The following is a 9924-nucleotide window of genomic DNA, read 5'->3' as shown; positions in this document are numbered from 1 at the left end:
ATTATTTGACGTTTTAGCGGTGCCGTGTTATTTATGTGACCATGGAAACCAGTGAATTCGGCACCGCTCAAACGTCAAATTAGTGAACCCGTGCATAGGTCCATGGACCGATGCACGAGTTCACTAATTTGATGTTTGAGCGGTGCTGAGTTCACTCGTTGCCATGGTTACGTAAATAACACGGCACCGCTCAAACGTCAAATAGTAAACTCGTGCATTGGTCCATTCATTAACATTTGTTCTTCATCTCGATCTCTCTTTGTCTCGATGGTTCCTTCGATATCGAGATGTGGAGAATGCGACTGGGGTAGGTGTACCAGTTATGGCCATAGTGGTTCCCTATTTCGCCATACGTGATATCTTGAATGCCTTCACATTTTGAAAAATCTTTTGTGTTTTAGCAGTAAAACAAAGGATAAATCTTGATGTTAAAACATTCAAAAAGATTAAAATTGTAAAAGTTATCCAAATTTTGCATATGGCCAAATAGGGAACCACTATGGCCATAACTGGTACACTTTCCCTGTATATTCAATATTCTTTTATGAATTCCATCAAAAATCGTGTGAGATTTATTACAAATTTGCTGCTTATAAAATAGCTAACTTTGAATTTTACGTGCACCAATTTGTTATAACTGTCGATTCTCCACAACACGATATTCTATAACTCGATGAATTTCTCGGTCCCTTTAAATTCCCATAGACCATACTCTCCATAAGTCGATATTTCTATAACTCGATATCTTCACTAGTCGATGTCGCGTGAGAGGTATATTTCCCTCCATAACACAATATCTATTGAAAAATCATTCTTATTTGAAAAAACTTGGTCTAATTCTTGTTTGTAGGTGAATAAATACTTGCAAGTTGTAATGAAAGTTGAAAAAATGAAAATATTGTCGGTAAACTAACTTGATTTTTCGAGCATTTCGAAAAAAGTTTTCAAATAACAGTTTGTAAAATACTATCATCAAATTAATTCTGCTTTATTACAGAAGTGATCATATATGTACAGGAAATACAGAAATTCGTTCCTTCGATTTTGTGATTTTTGTGTCGGTATATTCTACAACTCGATAATTCTATAAGTCGATGGTCCCTTGGATATCGAGTTATGGAGAGTCGACTGTACATCAAATCGTTATAAAATAGCATTTTTTTAATTTTGGTAGCTGATATAACTGTCAATCTTCATGATGCCGTTTCAGAAAGCGTTCAGAATCCTCTTTGATTACAGTGCTAAACGTCGAAGGCCTTCATTTCGCTGCACGGTTACACGAGAAAATATGCTTCACCTTGCAAGACACTGCACACATGACAGCTTGTCAGCATAATCAAACAGAGAACAATATGTTTAACCTTAGCGAAACGCCTCCTTGCCACCTTACGGTTAGGTAATGCCACACTATTACCTTCGCGGGGCAAGATGCTGAACTGTGCAACGCAAGCAAATGTTTCAGGTAACTGATGCAAACGATGAACCGTATGCATTCGAGGTTGACAAACCGACAAATTGTGACATACCTTCAAACGTGAACGTTTTTCTATTTCAGTGCCTGGGATGATTTTTTACGGAGAATTTTCGATGATCGTTACAAGCAACTAGGTCACATTTGACAAGGTTGTGAGAAAGAATGTATACAAATTTGACTGATGGCTTCAAATTTTAAGTAAGAAAAACTAACCAATGAGCACATTTTGGAGGTGTGTCACGCCACCATCGATTTACGCAGTTGGCAACGCACAAACTTCCCACTTGTCAATCAACTCAACTTAACTGCGATGACCGGACTCGTCCGACCTCAACTGTTCTCATCTTTGTTAACCCTGTGTCTGTGATCTGGGGTTAATATTACCTCATAGACATATACAGCAAAACAAACGAAATTACGTTCAAATTTCGTCATGTTACGTCATACACTTGGCACATCAACGTATTTTTTTTTGTTTGAGTAGATGAAAACCAGAATTTAGTACTATTCCATTTAATTCCACTAGAGTTTGTATCCTTTGACAGATACGTCGTATTTTGACCTCAACTGTAAGGCCGTGTAGAGTGTCGTGTACTAGACTCGACTTTAAGAAAACCATCGTATGCACAAATTATATATTTAAACTAGGTATAGTCATAATTCCCTAATTTCTTTTTGGAAGAATGTTTTTGTTTGGTACAGACAGCAGGTTAATGTATTCGTCTTCTTATAACTGCGACCACTTGGTGAGCGGTTTTCCTCATTTCCCTTCCGTTACGATGTCCATTGTTGTGATCCACAGCAATTCCGATAAGCATCCAAAAATAGCCGAACATATTTTCTCATAACTCAGAGATGACGGTAGTGCAATGGAGCTTCCGTGAGGGCCAATGTCATTCGTTGAACTTCCCTAACTGGACGTAATCACACTGTCGTTATAGCGACTCTGATCTAATTCGATGAATAGCGAGTCACGCCATTTATGCGCGCGCGGTCATCTTCCTCGGTTTGATGATGAACTACGTGATCAGTTGAATGGAGTCGTTCAGTGCAGATGCTCCTCATTTGTTTGTTTGAACAAACATGCAATAAAAAAATGATACTCTTCTTATGTTTTGGATTTGTAGAGATTGTTTCATTTGAAGAAACAATTAAACGTTCAAAAAGTTCAAAGAGCCATAGTTTGAACGATCCACCATGTATATTGAAACTTGAATTGAGAACAAGATTGAGAATCTCTGATCTAGATGCGTAGCTCGGGTCAACGCTTGTTTGTTGCTACCTTTCTATTAGCATTTAAATTGGCTCAAATAGTTTATTAATGGTCAAATTGCGTATACTTTGGCGCAAATAGAAGACGTCACAAATCCGAGTAAATTTTATCATTTGACGCTTGTCTAGATTCAAACTTATGTGCGATTCATGAGATGCGCATCACGCTCGTGATAACAGCGTATTTCCCTTTCCTTCTCGATTCCTAAAAAAGTCGAAAAACACATTAGCTGCGCTTCCTCTTTTTGGTATAATTTAACTAATTCAGCAGTATCAAAAAACGACGGGAACAGCGAAAAAATGCAAACCGTGAAGAATGCAAATGTGATGCACAATCGAAAACAGGTTTCAGGTTCTTACCCGGTGGATACGCGTCTCGATCGAGAGAGTTATGGCTGTGGGGAGTAAGTGGAAGCAACATTAATCAATGAAGAATATTTGACACAGTGGGTGCGCTGCACGGTACATGTGCTAAAGTGCTGATATAGAAAGTGATCTAAACATTAAAAAATCAATGCTTACGATTAGCAACTTAAAACATCTGTTCAAGCTACGAAGCTTGCAATAACCATCACCATAGAAGTTTTCCGTCGTCGATTCCGCAAAAGCCTATAAAAACAGATTTTTCATTCAAACTACTAACAATTGTAGAAGAACAGTAGGAGTAGATCTATCAAATTTATTATCAGGATTGGAAATTTTAGAACATTGACAAACTGCTGTCTTATGAATCATGAACAGAACGTAAAGTAATAAGAAGCTCAAAATTGTGACTACCTGCACGTCACATTTCTGAGAGCGGCATCGAATTCAGCAATCCAAAATTTATTTGAGACGCATACCTAATTCAATCGATGGTCCCTTGGATCTCATTTGCACTGGTTTTGTTGTGTTGCGTTGCGTTTTGTGGTAACGGAGTATTTTGTAGATTACACCTACTGAAATCTGTCATGTTATTTACTTCAACACTCTAATTAGGGATTCCTTCACCACCGCTTAGGCCTAAAACCTAGTTTAACCATATGGGTAAACGTGGTTTACGGCTTAAGCGATGGTGAAGAAATTTGCCCTTGTTCCAATTACTTACACGAAACTATTTTGGATGAAATAGCTGTTCAATCGGAGGTCAGAGATGAATAGAGATGACAATGTCCATTGTCGGCCACGTCCATCTTCTCCGTTACGAGGAAAGGGAAGGATAATGTAAAGTTTAAATTACTTCCATTTCGAGAATTCTTGACGGATTGTCTTCGTTTTCGTTCGATTGGAATCGCCTGGATGTCTAGTTTTTTGATCATTATTGGATTTTTTTTATAAATGTCCATGGGTTTGCAGTTATTCTGGTGGGTCACTGGGTCAAAACGGGTAAAATGACTGCGCCTTTTTTTAATCTACTTTTACCCAACTTAGGGGCGGTCCATTAATTACGTAAGACATTTTTTGGGGTTTTTCAACCCCCCCCCCTCCCCCCATGGTAAGATTTTTTGTATGAAAATTAAAAACAAATTGTATGGCGCGTAAGAAATCTCAGATACCCCCCTCCGCCCCATAAACCCTTACGTAATTAATGGACAGTTCCTTATTAGAATAAATCTGACTCCAACTCAACTTCTTTTTATAGTTTCGACTTTAGAAAGAACAGTTTTCCCGGGAAGCTCACAAGACTGATTAGAGCGACGATGGACGGTGTGCAGAACTGCGTAAAGATTTCGGGAAAACACTCTAGTGCGTTCAAGTCCTGACGGGGGCTAAGACATGGAGGTGATGGACTATCGTGCCTGTTGTTCAACATGGTTCTAGAGGGTGTCATGCGGAGAGCCGTGTTTAACAGCCGAGGCACGATTTTCACAAGGTCCAGCCCATTTATTTGCTTCGCTGATGACATGGATATAATTCGAAAAACATTTAAAACGGTGGCAGAAATGTACACCCGCCTGAAACTCGAAGCAACAAGAGTCGCACTGGCGGTGAATGTCATTGGCGTAGCTATGATTTTTCTTTCTGGAGGGGGCCTTGTGGGGTCCTAGCAAATACTTGTTATTCATTTGTTATTTTGTCTCATTTCGCGGCACATCAGTGATATTCGTAAATTTCAATTTTCACTATGGAAAAATCATTCTTTTGTAATCCATTCAAAAATTCTTCAAGAATTCTACCAAAATAACTCACAAGATGAACTAGCCTTCGGCTAAAAATCTCTTTATTAAAGAAAAAAAAAAAACTCACATAGAATGACCTTTTTGATTCTTTTTCGAACTTTTCTGGTGTTCAACCATGTGCTTTGAAGAGATTCCTCTGAGTATTCCTACGGGAATTTCTTCATCTATTATTTTCATAGTTGTCAGTGCCTTCTCTAAGAACTACTTCACCAGTTTTCACTGAGTTTGTCCTGATATTCACACGGAAAATCATTCCCACACTTTCAGATCTCATCAGAAAATTTCTCGAAGAATCAAATTACTGAAAAAATCCTTTGAAGAATTCCGCCAGAGAATGCATTAGAAATTCATTTAATCATTTCTCCTAGAAAGGCGTACTAATAAAATATAGATTCCAATTTTAAGTATCTTCCAGTCGTTCAATAATAATTTGTTTAGGATTCTCAAGAATTTCTGAGGATTCCTCCACAATATAGTACAACAAATTTTAGAAGTCTCACCAAAAATGTTTTCAAGACCATCAAGCAAGGATTCATTCCACGAATTCTTCAGAGAGTTCGCCAACAATTTTGCTTTACAGGATTATTTAAAAAAAGCGCAACAAAATTTATCCAGCTTCCTGCAAAAAAAAAAAAAAAAAGATTCTTCCAGGTGTTACTCAAAGGAAAGTTCCAAGCGGAATACATTCAACTGTTCTTTAAAAAATCTTCCGCGATAATACTCAAGGATTTCTCGAGTGATTTGTTCAGGGATTTATTAGAGAATTACATTATTGTTTCCCTAAGATTCTTCCAAAAAATTGACCAGAGATCAATGGGGCGTAGTTCTGGGTAATTTGTTGAATTCTGTCATTTTTCTACAAATCTGATTTTTTCCTTCTTGAGCATCTCCAAAGTAGCTGAAGTATAGTGAATCGAAGCTAGGTATGGCAAAAACAATGGAGGGATGGTATGCTTTCGGTAGATGGGTAGAAGCCGTTTTTAAAAGCATTCAGTTCTGTGATTTTCGCCGTTGATTGAAACCGTTGTGAAATATGTAGCACTTTTCATACCGCAGGAGCAAACTGCTTGCCATTCAAAATTCTTTTTCTTATTTTTTTTCTGTTTGGATGTATCGTACGTCGTAAGGAGTATCTGTTTTCGCCACAGCGTGGAAAAATTTCAATTTGGACACTTAGAGATTTTAGTCAAATCTCGGAATGACAGTTTTTCTGAACACTATTTGTGCAGAAAAAAATGCGTATGGACTGTAAATAAAATACGAGTAAAATGGTAAAATGAAGTTTAATAGTTATTTTTCAATCCATGAAAATTTGATGGCACTCGGATGAAAACTCGAATTTTGCGAATCAATTTTGTGTGTGGCAATTTCATCGTGGACACCCTTTATCACCAATGTTTTCCATTTAGGATTCGGAAACATCAGAATTGATATAAAAAATATTTACCGTTTTATTAGAGTTAGTTTCAGGTTTCGAATTTCTATCAATAGTGGAATACAGCCGAATATTTTGATTAATGATAATAAAAAAAATAACGTCCCGTCCCGTCAAATTAAATCTAAAAAAAATGTTTTGGATATGAACAATATTAATGCTTTCACCTAACGTATTTAGTTTTTTTCCACCTATACCCCGGAAACGTTTACATCAATCGTTTTTTGTTGTTTTATTTTTTCACTAAACCGCGGAATATAAGTGAAATAGTACTGCCTGTATCATCTTTATTATTTTCTTTATTAACGAGATTTGCAGCCCGAGGCTGGCTCATACACTCCTGTGCAAAAGTTTGGGTTCACTCCCTCAAAAACATACAAAAGTGTTCTGTCCATATCTCTGTGATTACACGTCCAATTGAAACTCTTTAACCCGCATTCGAAAGGCAAGGAGTTATTCTTACTTTGTATGTATTTTTCCAAAAACATTTTTTGAATTTTGTATACTAAATTTTTACTTAAAGTTGTTACATTTCCAAAAAACACACTAAAAAATCATATCTAATTTCCTCAGCATTGGGTCGACCAAAATTTTAAATCAAAGTGTCATTAGAATCGTAATCTTATATTCTTCGAAAAGACCCCATGAAATTTTGGCAGACAAATCTGGAAAGTATTCTAAATCAATGAAACAGTCAGTCAAGTCATCGTGCAAAAGTTTGGGTTCACCCCTCAGTTTGATGCAAAACGTGTAAAAGTTTGGGTTAACCTGAGCCGCACGCACATCATTTTTGTCAATATCTCTGCCATTTTTCAACTTATTTTAATAGTTTAAATCTTTTTTGAGCGCAAATAATTTCGCGTACAGGATTGGTTCCAGATTTCACAGATTTAAGTAAGTTCAGGTGAACCCAAACTTTTGCACGATACGCCATACTGAGGGGTGAACCCAAACTTTTGCACGATGACTTGACTGATTGTTTCATTGATTTTGAATACTTTTCAGATTTTTCCGCAAAAATTTCATGAGCGCTCTTCAAAGAATATGAGATTACGATTCTAATGACACCTTGTTTTAAAATTTTGGTGGATCCAATGCTGAGGAAATTAGCTATGTTTTTTCAGTGTGTTTTTTGAAAAATGTCACGACTTTAAGTAAAAATTTAATATACAAAGTTCAAAAAATATTTTTGGAAAAATACATACGAAGTAAGAATAACTCTTTGCCTTTCGAATGCGGCTTAGAGAGTTTCAATTGAACGTGTAATCATATAGATATGGACTGAACACTTTTGCATGTTTTTAAGGGGGTGAACCAAAACTTATGCACGGGAGTGTATAGGCCTGTATCAAATAAAGCTTTAAAAGTATAATCCAATTTAGAAAGTTTGAATTCTATCAGTCCATCATATCCATCTTTTTTAACTTCGTTCTCTAGCTGATGGTTATTCATAACTGCATTAATAATAGGTCTTGGTATTGCTTGTTGTTTCTAAAATCCTTCATTCAGTTTCCAAATTGACTATGTTGACTTCGACAGCTTTCGATCTAACGCCTTCTTGCAATTTACTGCTATAGATAAGCTATAACAAACGGTCGATTTTCGAAAATTCTGCTGCTTATCCATTTTGATCATCCGGAACAAGGTACCGTTTTGTCTCAAATTCCGAACAGACTCATATTTCGAACACTCGGTTTTTGTATGGCGATTTGGTTGAAATGTTTCGCTGAAATATGTCATCAAATAACAAGGAAATGGCAGTCAATTGCAATTCAATTTTAACAACTCCAATATAATTTATACCGCGTGGGTAGTGATGATTCTCGTTTGATGCTAGTAGAACAAGCTCAGATCAATTTATTTGCGAAATAATTCATTTGAATATGATTTATTCCTGCTGTTCGGAATTTGAATCAAGGTGTTCGGAATATGAGACAGAATAAGCACAGTGTTCGGCATTTGAATCAAAATGTTGTTCCATACTTTTACGTGAAAACAATACTAAAACTAATTAAATCAACCTTATTATTGGTACACCCAACAGCAAACAGTTATGGTTGGAGAAGAAACAAAAATTTACATGAATATCAGCCAATTTGTGCCTATCAGATGCATTTGAAGTCACTGTTGGCCTTAAGTGTTCGGAATATGAGTCAAAACGGTACCTGAAATGCTTCTAGATATCCGATCCGAAATGTTTGATTGGTTTCGGTTACAGTTTGAAAATTTTGAATTCTTGCTTCATTTTTCAGATTGTGATCAGAAATCCCTGCAACAATATACTCCACTAATTATTTTTCTCCTAATTTAAGTTTCTGTGCAATCAACTACTTCGATTGACAGTAATCTGCGAACGACTCTCGTCCAAACTATCTGATTATTTCCAAACGTTTTCGAAGCTCAAATCCTTTGACAGTTGATCCATACATTTGACGTAGATCGTCCAGAGTCTCTTCATATGTTTTCAGCATAAAATCAGATCTAGTATATAGCTTATCTCTTGCGTTACCTTTCAACTGTTTGATTACTACAAGCTTCATAATTTGACTATTTATTTCAAGAGCACGCTTCGTATTTTCCACTATAACGATAAAATGGTTGATGTTACGTGCCGCAGGCAAAAAAGCAGCCACTTCCTCAAGACGAAAATTGGTATTTGAGACCACAAATTCAGGACCCAGACGATTCCTATGTTCTTGACAAACGCAAGTACTGACCGCTTGACCATTGTGAACGTTATTCTCCAGGCGAAAATTTGCAGAAAAACCATCAACGCGTCCACCGCTTGAACATTCTTGACCAGTTTGTGAAGAAAAAGTGGTAGCGTTCATGGTTGCCTTCCTACAAATTCTTTTGCAACTACCTCAAGCAGTATTCGGTCAGCCTCAGTTATCTGGTGTTCAGAACGCTCCAATGCATCTGAAGTCTTCTGACTTCGCAGTAACATCCCGCTTCTGATATGTAGAGGTCAGGAATTACAACTGCTCTGTTTAAGGTGGTTTTACAGAATGATCGTTTATTCATTGTTACTGATTGTCATTGCCTACTCTAAGTCATTGTCTGAGCCTACCTTGATTCGATACATTAATATTATTCATTACACGCGTCTTCCAGGGATGCGGCACAGGTATTTCCACCTTGTGTCTTAGCTAAAAAACTTTGGTTTAAGCGCCACTGCTCGCTTCGCATTTTTTGCACTGGATGGTGTTCTGTAACTCATTCCTTCATAACTCGATGGTCTCTTCAATATTGAGTTATGGAGAGTTGACTGTATTAAAAACCTATTGAAGTCACACCCAGGAGTTCAAATCCGGTCAAGAATTTCTTACTACTCCTATGTATTCCAGGAAGTTATTGAATGGAATATAACACGTAGTATATTAAGCAAAAATCTTCACGTAATGAATGATTCTGTCAAACATAACTTCTTCTAGGTGACCAAAGTTACGATATGTTATTATAGTAAGAAATAGTGAATATATCTCCATTTGTCCATGTGTCCCATATGGCTAAACTCCAATGAATTTTTGAAAGACACTTGGACACAATTAAAATTACAATGAAATAAATGTACGAACTCGTGA

The sequence above is a fragment of the Aedes aegypti genome, chromosome 3 (genome assembly GCF_002204515.2).
Source record: "Aedes aegypti strain LVP_AGWG chromosome 3, AaegL5.0 Primary Assembly, whole genome shotgun sequence".
In the NCBI taxonomy this organism is placed as follows: Eukaryota; Metazoa; Arthropoda; class Insecta; order Diptera; family Culicidae; genus Aedes; species Aedes aegypti.
Note: the sequence above shows the minus strand (reverse complement) of the source record.